General features: G+C 39.4%; 1 long non-coding RNA gene across 1 annotated transcript in view; it reads left to right on the top strand.

Moving 5' to 3' along the window:
* The window catches only part of LOC117199667 (uncharacterized), a 40788-nt gene that overhangs the window by 21792 nt on the left and 6201 nt on the right, over positions 1 to 12795 (top strand). Inside the window, exon 4 of the long non-coding RNA XR_004480988.2 lies at positions 143 to 247. This is a non-coding gene — a long non-coding RNA (uncharacterized LOC117199667). The remainder of the gene's footprint in view (positions 1 to 142; positions 248 to 12795) is intronic.

Genomic DNA, 12795 nt, shown 5'->3' with positions numbered 1-12795 from the left:
CATTAAATTCCTTCAGTTTCTAACATTCTGTATGTATGGTTCCTGCCTTGAAGAAGCTTGCAGCCTCTAAGGCAGGTGTAAAAATACAAGCAATGCATGATGTAAACAGAAGTTCAAGTGAGTGATTGAGGTCTCTCTTCAGGTGGTCTTGGAGTCGTTGCTAAATGAGTGGTGAAGATTGTAAGGAAGGTGTAGAGATGACTCAACCCTGGTGCCATCTGAAAAGATTTACCCAAGAGGATAAAGTGTAAGCTGGGTTTATAAAAAGTTCAGACAATCAGACTTGCAAAAATTGACAAATTGAATATATGCTCTTTGTAATGAGTCAAATGCTACAGGAGTACAGAAGTTGAAAGGTAGCCAGGATGGGTAGGGAAAAAGATGGGAGTCCTTGCTCTAGTATAGTTTGGTTTTTCATTGTGCTGTGTTCCCCTTAACACTTCAAACACATTGTGACTGACTTCACATCACATCGTTGTCGTTCACTCTTGGCACTTTGAGTTGATCTGGAATTCCTAGATGACACTTCTAGATCATCATATCTGGTACAGTGCATGCAGCAATGATGCACTTAGCAAATAATCGGTTGAATGAATGTTGTTATATTTTGGAGATGTTTGTTCACCCATTTAAACAACAACAGTACCTCAGTTGAACACGTTGTGGGCCTGGCACCACGTGCAAAGATTAAAGTGAGATTGATCTTGCTCTCACGTATCTCCATAGTCCCATGGGGACGTGTTCATAAATGCAAAGTAGGAAGGGAAGAATTCCTCAAGAGAAATTTTGTAATTGAGACTCTTCCAATTTGGATGGACTAGAAGGAAGGGTGCAAGTAAATTTTCAACTCAATAAGGCCTAAAGAGAAGACATAGAATGGGAAAATATAGCCCCAAATAACTAGGTGATTTTCTTTGTCATATCAGTTCCCCAACTCTCAAATGGATTAGTACCCTTAGACCTTGGATATTGACTCAAGTTTTCTCCACTATTCCAGCATCTTGTAAGGCTGTATCCAAGAGACTCAGATCACTTCCTGACTTGTGGGCAGAAGTGTATCTAATTCTAGAAGAATCCAGAACATGTATGAAAACAATATAACAAAAGTGTTGGTTCTTATCACAGACTGAAAAAGAACTCAGATGGAAATGCTGGCCTGAGACTGAGGGGGAAAGGCGAGGAGAATAAAAAGAATAGGCTAGTCTTTTAATTTCCATATATCACCTCACAGAGAATTAAGCATGGCAAGTCTAGGTGAGTGGTGGTTCCGTTTTTAAATTAATTCATTCGTTTGACAACCACAAATGGAGTGTTGATAATGTCCAAGGCAATGTGCTAAGCTCTGAGAGACCCCAGAAACTCACCATTTCTGTAAATCTGTGACAGAATATTCAAAGTGTATTAGTTTACTAGCGCTGCCATAACAAAGCACCACAGATAGGGGTGGCTTAAACAAGAGACTTTTATTTTTTCGCCATTCTAGAGGTTAGAAGTTCAAGATCAAGGGGTCAGCAGGGTTGTTTCATAGACCTTTCTCCTTGGCTTGCAGATGGCCATCTTCTCTTTCTATCTTCTCACAGTCTTTCCTCTGTGTGTTGCCTGCGTCCTAACCTCCAGTTCTTATAATGACACCAATCATATTGGATTAGGGCTCAACCAGATGTCCTCATTTGACCTTCGTTACTTCTTTAAAGTCCCCGTATCTCCAAATATAGTCACATTCCAAGGTACTAGGGGTTAAGACTTCAACATATGAATTTTGAGGGGACAAAATGTAGCCCATAACATGAAGCTTCAAACACTCAGCCTCAATTCGGGAAGGGGAAAAGCTTGGGGGTGTTTATTTTATTAAAATTTACCTTTAATAGGTAAATAAATATAGGTTCTTTTAACAAAATGAAAACCAGCTTGAAGAATCCAAAGCATTAAAATTTTCCATTCACTCAGGGTTTGATTGTTTGATAAAGATAGTGATTTAAAAAAATTTTTTTGGCACTAAACTCCATTAACCAGCCCTGACTGTTTTGTTTACTAAGTCCTTAGTTACAGCCTAGAGTTGATGTAGAATATCTTACTCTGGAAACGTGTACACATTGTACAAGCTCTAAAAGAAGAAAAAACATGATACTTTGCTGGCTTTAGGGTATTTGCTATAAAAAGGATTTCAAGGGTGTTAAAACATGGGATGGATGGTGCTAAATAATTTTCTTCCAATGGACATAGGCAAATTGTTTGGACTTGGATAAAAGGAAACATTTTGACTTGGGATCAAGGGGAACAACGCGACATTAAGATTGTTGGTTATGCTTATCAACAGGAACCGCTATGCTTATTAAAGGCACTTCTATTCCCATAGAGGTCATTTTCATTTATGACCTTAGTCATGACATATAAGAGCCTGTGCAAAAAGATGAAAGATAATGCAAAATTCTATCTCTGAGTCGATTTTGTTATTATCACAGGGTGGTAACTTAAAAAAAAATCCTAATTTTGTGCATGGAATATTAGATTGAGGTTATTTAGATAGTACAATTTATATGGATTTTAAATCTAGTAATGTTATTAACTTGATTTTTATCGAGAAAGAATAATTTTCATAATGCATTTATAGAATAGTTGAACTCTATGACGTATTGTAAGGCATTTTGTTCAGCTCCCTTATCTTACAGGTGAAGAACCTGAGGTTAGCAGATGTGGCATATTTCTCTTAAGATTATCCTGTGAATTAGTGAAAGAATCAGGACTTAACCCAACTGAATTCAAGGTTCCTCAACTTCCTATTTAGGGCTTGTTCCAACTAGAGAGTCACAGAGCATTTGTGCTAAATGACCTCGGAGGCCGTTGAGTCAAATACTCTTGTTATAATTGATTACTTCATTGTTGTTAATTAAGGGACTTGCAGCCCACAAAGGTGAGACAGTCTGCTGAGGGCACAGGGAATTGATGACAGAGCCAGGATCTAGAACCTACATCTTTATTCTCCAAGTCCCTGAGAGCCTTCCTCCAGGATTTCTCTAGGGATGTTCTGAGTGTATGCTGTGCACAGAGCTAGTTAACGGGGCCCTGGCCCTTTATCTCCCAGGGGAAGGAAGCGTGGGGTTTGGGGCTACTCTTCTTGGAATCTTTATCTTCCTTTTGTACAGAAGGATGATGAGACAGGGCTCAGAGATTCCAACAAGAAACTAGCCAAAGTTCCAGTTTTACTTACGTGCAATGGATCGACTGAAGAATATTTTTATCAATCAGTCAAACTACTGAGTACCTGCTGGTATGCAAAGATAAAAAACAAAAGAGCCCCAGAAAAATGCACTCTTTCTATGCTTTCTCCATCATCCATGTAGGGAAACTAGATATGAACACTCCAGTATATACCTAAAAATACACTAAGCATAAAACTTTTCTACTCGCATACCAGGTATTCCCTTTCTTTTAGTCTCAGGGGCACGTCTCCTCTCCCCTTCTAAATGGAAAGTTCCTTGAAGTAAAACTGTATCTTAGTCATTTCTATCTACAATATTTATCATGTCCAATACCAGTTTAACTCAATGAACTTGCATTTAACAACAATACAAGAAAGATTTCATAATACACAAGATGTCATAAGGCATCTAGACCCAACTGTGGGAAAAAGGAAAGAAAAGCAGTAGCTTAAACAAGAAGAGACATGTTTCCACCCCACATTCAAGAGGTCTGTAGGCAGTAGCCAGTGCTTCACAGTGCAACTTGTCTAGACATCTTCTTTCTTATTGCACTGCTGGGTATGACTTCCATTCCAAAATGGCTGCTAGAACTATAGCGATGACATGTAAATCCTATCCAGCAGAAGGGAGGGAAGTGAGGAAGAATGATATGCCCCCTTTTTTAAAGAATACTTCCAAGAAATTGCATACCCCACTTCTGCTTATGTCACATTAACCAAAATTTAGTCATGGACATAGCTAGCTGCAAAGGAAGCTGGGAAATGTAGTCTCCCCCCCCCCCCCCCCGCCAGGACCATAAGAATTCAATTAAATATTAGGGATTTGGGCTTCTCTGGTGGCGCAGTGGTTGAGAGTCCGTCTGCCGATGCAGGGCACACGGGTTCGTTCCCCGGTCCGGGAAGATCCCACATGCCGCGGAGCGGCTAGGCCCGTGGGCCATGGCCGCTGAGCCTGCGCGTCTGGAGCCTGTGCTCCGCAACAGGAGAGGCCACAACAGTGAGAGGCCCGCGTACCGCAAAAAAAAAAAAAAAAAAAATCAGGGATTCAATTACTGGAGGAGAAGGAAGATCAGGGAGAAAACTGGCAGGATCTGACACAACTTCAAGCTCCTGAAAAAAGTATTTCACTGCAGTATTTCAGTATTTTTTTCTTTTTTAATCAGGGGAAGGTCAGCCATCTCTAGTCTTATGACTAAGATTGTAGATTTAATAATAAACATCTGATTGTACTCTGGCTCTGCTGATTACTGCATGTGTGTGACTTTGGTTAAGGAACTTAACTCATAAGATTGTTGGAAGAACTAAGCCACAGTCTTGGCACAGATGCAATGTGCAATAAATGCTGGTGTTTATTGTCATTTTTTTCTTACTAATTTCCCTGTTGAGAAAATATATACCTCAAAACATGTCTAGTAAAAGATATACCATCCATCAGCTGGAGGATGCATACCTTATAAGCTGCAGTCACCAGCGTGCCAAAACAAGGAGTTGTATTTTTCCTTCTAATTGAGTTGGTCTGGGGAATCATTGCTGTGAATATTCTGTATATATGGGTCTTGGTCGTGTAGCCCCATGGGAAATGCCATTACTTGTAGGATCCTCTGTGTTTGCAGGGCAGGTGTCCTGGATGGAAATGGCATACAGGAATTCCAGAATCTTCATTGGTTGGTTGGTTTTGAATTAATTGAGCGATGAGGTTGAGCACTAGTTATTTACCCCAACCTTGGTGTTTTCAGGCTCTTTTTAACAGAGGCAAATAGGTTATAGAACCACCTGCAGTGACCTCGGCCTAGAAAAAACAACTCAGTAGAACAAATATCCATTGAATATGTGGCAGGCACCGTATTGAGCAATGAACAGCATTGATATCTTGTGGCAGAGACAGAATCCAAGGGAAGAGATGATACCCAGATAAAGCATAATGATAACAGAAGCTCTCAGGTCAAGAAAGTTTGCATATTCATCTCTGTACAACGTAGCTGGAAATGAATATGTGTACAGAACTCAGGTTGGACAAATTTCTATTAAAGAATGAGCAGGAAAAATATAAAGCTATTTGCATTGTGGCCTTTCTTTTGTCACTATTTTGTGACCTCTGTTGGTTTAGTTACCATTTCCTGGGCACTTAACTATTGACAGGGATGAAGCCAATGCAGTCTGGCTGGTTTACAGGAGGGAGGCTAATAGGCTAACATTGTACCAACACAGCCCTGGGTACAGTGATTATGTTTTGCATGACAATCACTAGGAAACTATGATCTGAAGTATATTACATTTTTTAGTTTACAGGTATTTGTTAAGTTATTGTAATCTGACTTGGAAATTAGCATAGTGGAAACAGGATGGTGCTTTGAATGCAGGACAAGCTTGTGTGTAAATCTAGCTGCCTCCTTAGCTTCTGTGTGATGGCACAAGGGTTACTTAATGTCTGTTAGCCTCTGTTTCCTCTTCTGGGGGATTTTTGTGAAGATTAACTGTAATGATATATGCAAAACACTAGTGTATTGCCTGGTATGTATTAGATACTTATTATTAGTTTCTCATTTTCCCCTCCACTCTCCTTCCTTCCTGCCCAAATTGCTCTCACCAATTGCCAAATTCTGTGGACAATTTCAGGGCTTGCTTTATAACCCTTGTCAGCACTGGACACTGCTGACTGTACACCCTTTCGTGCTTCTCTCTCCTGTTGTTTTTCATAATGCCGCTGTTTCTTGTTTTCTTCCGGCCTTTACAATTCTACCCTTCATGGGCTCAGCTCTCCCCACCAGCCCCTTAAATACTGGTGTTCTCCTGCTTCCATCTTCATCCTCCTCTTACTCTATACTCTCTTTCTCGGCAAATTAATCTATTTCATGGCTCCAGCCACTACAGCTTTCAATGTGCTGGAGACTTCTAAATCCACACCTTCTGCCCTGACTCCTTCCTGAATCTCAGTTCTGTGTTTCCAACTGCTTGCTTTCTATCTTCCTCTGAATGTCCCAGGAACTTCAACAGATTAAAAAATAAACTTTTCCCTCTGCTATATTTCCTCTCTCAGCTAATACATGGCCATCCACCAAGTTATGTTTTTCTTTTCCACTTGGCCTAATCTTCCCTTTTAATCGGTTACAAAGTCCTGTCAGTTTGGCCTGCAGAATTTCTCACAGACTTTTTCTCTTCCCCATCACTGCCACCACCACCCTAGTTCGGGTTTGCTTCACCTCTCTTCTATTTTGAATGAGCACGATAGCCTCCTAATTGGTTTCCCGGCCTCCATTATCTTTCCCCTCCAGTCCATCTGTCAAAATCATAATTAGTTTTATATCAACATATTCTCTTCTACTTAACTATTTTCAATGGAGAAATTTTGGCTAAGACAGGGGTGGATAGCTGTTTCTACTCCAATTCTATTGACATCTTCTAAAACCAACTGAAAAAAAAAGAAAAGAGAATTTTTATTTTCAAAGAACTTAGGAAATACCTATAACCTCAAATTCTGAAGAATAATTGCTAAGCATAGTAAAATTTGGATCTAATTGAGGAAAGACAGTAATAGTAAATCTGTATTTCCACAGTCGTCTTTAAAAAGAGGCAGCACATCATTAATGAGCCACCTGTGCCTGAAACAGCAATGTGTGGGGTTGTGGATGGACTAAGAAAGTATCTAAGTTCCAGTTCCCCACTGTGGAGTGTCATGGGAAGTGGAATCAAAAGAGAATCCTGCAGACATGCCATCTCTACAAGAGTTCTCAGAGTGAGAGTGTACACTAGAGAGGTGAAAATCATAGCAGGGTCAACTGACATATACAGGTAGACACGTACACACCAAACACTGCTGACATAAGAGCCTTCGCTGTATGCCAGGCAGACTCCTTGTTCTTCCAGCAGGTAGTTCTCTCTAAAGAAATGAAAGGAAATTCCCTGGCAGTCCAGTGGTTAGGGATCCAGGCTTCCATTGCAGGGGACCTGGGTTCAATCCCTGGTCAGGGAACTAAGATCCCACAGGCTGTGCAGTGCAGCCAAAAAAAAAAAAAAAAAAGTGAAAAAAAGAAAAGCAGACATATCGAAGAAGATAAAAACAGACCACGGACCAAAAGTTAGAAAACAGAGGAAGCATTAAGAATAGAAAACATAACAAAGAGAATGTAACTAAGGACAAACACCTCTATCCTGTCAATAAATTGAAATGAGGGTAACATCATCTTTTAAAAGAAAGACACAAAGAATGAAAAACTAAAATCGAATCTATATATGACACCTTATAGCAAAACAAACTCTTGATTGATTAAAACTGTAAACATAAAATAGGAAGTCATAAAAGTATGAAAGAAAAAATGGGTGGATTTTAAAATAATATTGGAAAGGAAGAGACATTTCTAAGAACTGGACAGAGCCCAGACTGAGAAGCAGGAATAAGCCCCGTATTCTGGGATGAAGACAGGGACTCATTGTTTATGGCCTCCATTTGTACTGCTTGAATAATGTTTCAAATATGTGTATGGTTTTCATAATAAGAATAAAAAGGCTAAATACAAAATACAATCAAATTCAAAAGGGAACATTTCAAATCTCTTTAATGATCCTGCATTAATTGTAGGATAAATCCAGAAGCTCTGCCTCTCATGGTTAGCTAACCCATCTGACTTTGCGAACACCAGCTCCCAGCATTTCTCTCTCTCTCTCTCTTTTTTTTTTCCGGCTATTATGCATAAAGTTACTCAATGTTCTTGTACTAGTATTTTTGTGGCTCTATGTATTCATTTCTGTAGACATATTCCTAGGAGTGGGGTTTCTGGGCCATAGGATGGGTATATGTTTAACTTTATAAAAAACTATCAAATAGTTTCCCAAAGTGTTTGGACCACTGGTGCCCCACCAGCAACATATGAGAGGGTCAGTTGCTTCATTGCCTTGCCAGCACTTGAGATGGTCGGTCATTCTTTTTTTTTAATTAATTAATTATTGATTTAAAGATCTTTATCAGAGTATAATTGCTTTACAATGTTGTATTAGTTTCTGCTGTACAACAAAGTGAATCAGCTATATGTATACATATATCCCCATACCCCCTCCCTCCTGCATCTCTGTCCCACCCTCCCTATCCCACCCCTCTAGGTGGTCACAAAGCACCAAGTACTATGCGGCTGCTTCCCACTAGTTATCTATTTTACATTTGGTAGTGTATATATGTCCATGCCACTCTCTCACTTCGTCCCAGCTTCCCTTTCCCCCTGCTCGTGTCCTCAAGTCCATTCTCTACATCTGCGTCTTTATTCCTGCCCTGCCACTAGGTTCATCCATAGTGTTTTTTTAGATTCCATATATATGTGTTAGCATACGGTATTTGTTTCTCTCTTTCTTTTTTTTTTTTTTATGAAAGAAAAAGAATATTCATTTATTTTTAATGACTTATTAGAACAAATACCTATAGATATCATTATATATATGATATATAAATTAATTATACAATATATCATGTATTAATTATTAAAACATACTCTGGTAAATATTATATATTCAATATGAAACAGGAGGAAAGGGGGCAGGGCACAACCTTTAAAAGAATTACATAGCCCGAGGACACAACATAAACTGATTAGAACAAAATAGGTCCAAGATGGCGGACGAGTCTACTTCCACTAGACCTTGAGCCTCAGTATACACTCATTGTAACACATCAGCAAGCTAAGCGACACACCCACAGGTGCCACGACAGTTCCAAGGATGACCATAAAGGTCAAAAAGTGGGCGGTGGCTCAATTCCTAGAAATCCCCACCCCTTCCCCAAAATAGCTGGAATACTCCTCCCACTCATCAGCGTATGAAATTACTCACCCCTATAAAACTAACAACCCCATACCCTGGTGCTGCCCTCGCCTTCTTTTTTTTTTTTTTTTATTTTATTTTTATTTTTTTTATAGGTATACCTGGATTTAATTCTCACTTCTACCGCTTGGTAGCTGGATAGCCTTAGGCAAGTTTCATACCTCCCTGAAATTCACTTAATTCAGTCTGTAAAATGGCATAATAACTTATTATAGCATCCTTTTAGGAATTTTAAATCAGTTCTTGAAATAAAAGTACACAATATATAGACAAGTATGGATTCCTCAATAGATGTTTGACCTTTCATTTCTCCAGTATCCCACCCGCATCAAATAAAGAAAAATACTTTTTAAAATTTACGAATATTTCATTGTTGTAAAGTTAAAGCCATAAAAATAATCAAATGGCCTACTATCATACCGTTAGAAAAAAAAAAAAAAAAAAAGGTGTTCATGAGAGTTCCATATTAGAATACAAGTTTTCCTTAGGCACCTGTTTATGTATGCTATTCTGCTCTTTACAATAAATAATTAATTTAAAAGACTTAATTCCTCACTTTTAAGACCTTATTAGTTTACAAATTACATATTGACCTATGCTAAATTTTATACCGACCCATGCTAATGAATTCAGTACAGAAAACAAAAAACACTGCACTCAAGCAAACTACATATATATATATATATATATATATATATATATATAACTTATATGAGAATTGCTACTCCAGCTTTCTTTTGGTTTCCATTTGCATGAAATACCTTTTTCCATTCCCTTACTTTCAGTCTGTATGTGTCTCTAGGTCTGAAGTGGGTCTCTTGTAGACAGCAAATATATGGGTCTTGTTTTTGTATCCATTCAGCCAATCTGTGTCTTTTGGTGGGAGCATTTAGTCCATTTACATTTAAGGTAATTATCGATATGTGTGTTCCCATTCCCATTTTCTTAATTGTTTGGGGTTTGTTATTGTAGGTCTTTTCCTTCTTTTGTGTTTCTTGCCTAGAGAAGTTCCTTTAGCAGTTGTTGTAGAGCTGGTTTGGTGGTGCTGAACTCTCTCAGCTTTTGCTTGTCTGTAAAGGTTTTAATTTCTCCATCAAATCTGAATGAGATCCTTGCTGGGTAGAGTAATCTTGGTTGCAGGTTTTTCTCCTTCAACACTTTCAATATGTCCTGCCACTCCCTTCTGGCTTGCAGAGTTTCTGCTGAAAGATCAGCTGTTAACCTTATGGGGATTCCCTTGTGTGTTATTTGTTGTTTTTCCCTTGCTGCTTTTAATATGTTTTCTTTGTATTTAAATTTTGACAGTTTGATTAATATGTGTCTTGGCGTATTTGTCCTTGGATTTATCCTGTATGGGACTCTCTGTGCTTCCTGGACTTGATTAACTATTTCCTTTCCCATATTAGGGAAGTTTTCAACTATAATCTCTTCAAATATTTTCTCAGTCCCTTTCTTTTTCTCTTCTTCTTCTGGAACCCCTATAATTCGAATGTTGGTGCGTTTAATGTTGTCCCAGAGGTCTCTGAGACTGTCCTCAGTTCTTTTCATTCTTTTTTCTTTATTCTGCTCTGCAGTAGTTATTTCCATATTTTATCTTCCAGGTCACTTATCCGTTCTTCTGCCTCAGTTATTCTGCTATTGATCCCATCTAGAGTACTTTTAATTTCATTTATTTTGTTGTTCATCGTTGCTTGTTTCATCTTTAGTTCTTCTAGGTCCTTGTTAACTGATTCTTGCATTTTGTCCATTCTATTGTCCATTCTATCTCCAAGATTTCGGATCAACCTTACTATCATTATTCTGAATTCTTTTTCCGGTAGACTGCCTATTTCCTCTTCATTTGTTAGGTCTGGTGGGTTTTTATCTTGCTCCTTCATCTGCTGTGTGTTTTTCTGTCTTTTCATTTTGCTTATCTTACTGTGTTTGGGGTCTCCTTTTTTGCAGGCTGAAGGTTCGTAGTTCCTGTTGTTTTTTGTGTCTGTCCCCAGTGGCTAAGGTTGGTTCAGTGGGTTGTGTCGGCTTCCTGGTGGAGGGTACTAGTGCCTGTGTTCTGGTGGATGAGGCTGGATCTTGTCTTTCTGGTGGGAAGGTCCACGTCTGGTGGTGTGTTTTGGGGTGTCTGTAGACTTATTATGATTTTGGGCAGCCTCTCTGCTAATGGGTGGGGTTGTGTTCCTGTCTTGCTAGTTGTTTGGCATAGGATGTCCAGCACTGTAGCTTGCTGGTCGTTGAGTGAAGCTGGGTGCTGGCGTTGAGATGGAGATCTCTCGGAGATTTTTGCTGTTTGATATTATGTGCAGCTGGGAGGCCTCTTGTGGACCAGTGTCCTGAAGTTGGCTCTCCCACCTCAGAGGCACAGCACTGACCTGTTTCTCTCTTTCTGACTTACTTCACTCTGTATGACAGACTCTAGGTCCATACACTTCACTACAAATGACTCAATTTTGTTCCTTTTTATGGCTGAGTAATATTCCATTGTATATATGTACCACATCTTCTTTATCCATTCATCTGTTGATGGACACTTAGGTTGCTTCCATGTCCTGGCTATTGTAAATAGAGCTGCAAAGAACATCGTGGTACATGACTCTTTTTGAATTATGGTTTTCTCAGGGTATATGCCCAGTAGTGGGATTGCTGGGTCATATGGTGGTTCTATTTTTAGTTTTTTAAGGAACCTCCATACTGTTCTTCCCCAGCATTTCTCTTGATCAAAGAAATGAATGAATAAATGGATGGATGCATAAACATTTTTTTAAAAAAAATCTTGCACTCATGTTTCCAATGAACATCACATTTTGACTAAAAGAGCTCTGAAATCTTACTGTGTACTGTCCTGTATTTGTCTTAAGTATTTTTTTTTCTGCCTTCACAGAATGCATTTGAAAGGGTGAAGCTCTAGGAGCTGGGAACTCAGCTCATCCACAACCATGTCTTTCCCATTTTACAGACTAAAAGTGTCAGACTTCTTTCCTTGTAGTACTGATGGATGTTTCCAAATGCAAAGATGCTGGGTTTTCTAAGATGTCTTCACTCCTGGGTCTGCCCACCTACCCCTGACATTGCCTCTCCTCTAGCCATACCTATCTTGTTATAGTTTCTTGAGCACGTCATGACTTCATTGTCTTTATTTATTTCCCCCTTTTGCATGAATGTCTCTGATTCCTTCCCAGAAAATTGTTAGTCGTCCATTAAGGCCCAGTTCAAATGATGCCTCATTTATGAGCTCTGACCCTACTGTTCCAGGCAAAACTAGCTTTTTCATCATCCTTGCTCTGGTAGCACTTTAATCTGAGAGAGGCTAGATTTGTTGTCTTCTCAGCTGCTCTGTGAGTCCCAGGAAGAGCAGGTGAATCTGAGCCCCCTTCAGAGCACCTGATCAGGGCTCCAGTTGCTGGGAGAATTGACTCATTCCCGTGGGACTTCCGCGATTAGGGATTGTGTTGAATGCCAGTTTGGGCTCCATGCTTGCTTGGGCAGGTCACCATACAGGAGGAAGGGGACAGGAAGGGTCTGGACACATTTGCTAATATCACACACGTATGTGTTTTACATAAATTACCTCATTCATTCTTCACCTTTCAAAGTAGGTCTTATTATCGTCGTTTTGGAAATGAAGAAATCTGAGGCTCAAAGAGGTTAAATAAATTACCCAGAGTAGATGGTGGAGTTTGGTTTCAAATTTGGGACTTTCTGGCTCCAAAGCCTGTCCCTGTTCAATTCTGGAATCTGTGTTCTGGGGAGGGAGACGTTCGGCTGAAGCAACAGTATTCTCACTTGAGAGGCTACGT

Source organism: Orcinus orca, chromosome 17 (genome assembly GCF_937001465.1).
Source record: "Orcinus orca chromosome 17, mOrcOrc1.1, whole genome shotgun sequence".
In the NCBI taxonomy this organism is placed as follows: Eukaryota; Metazoa; Chordata; class Mammalia; order Artiodactyla; family Delphinidae; genus Orcinus; species Orcinus orca.
The sequence above is the reverse complement of the archived record's forward strand: the minus strand, read 5'-3'. Positions and strand labels throughout refer to the sequence as shown.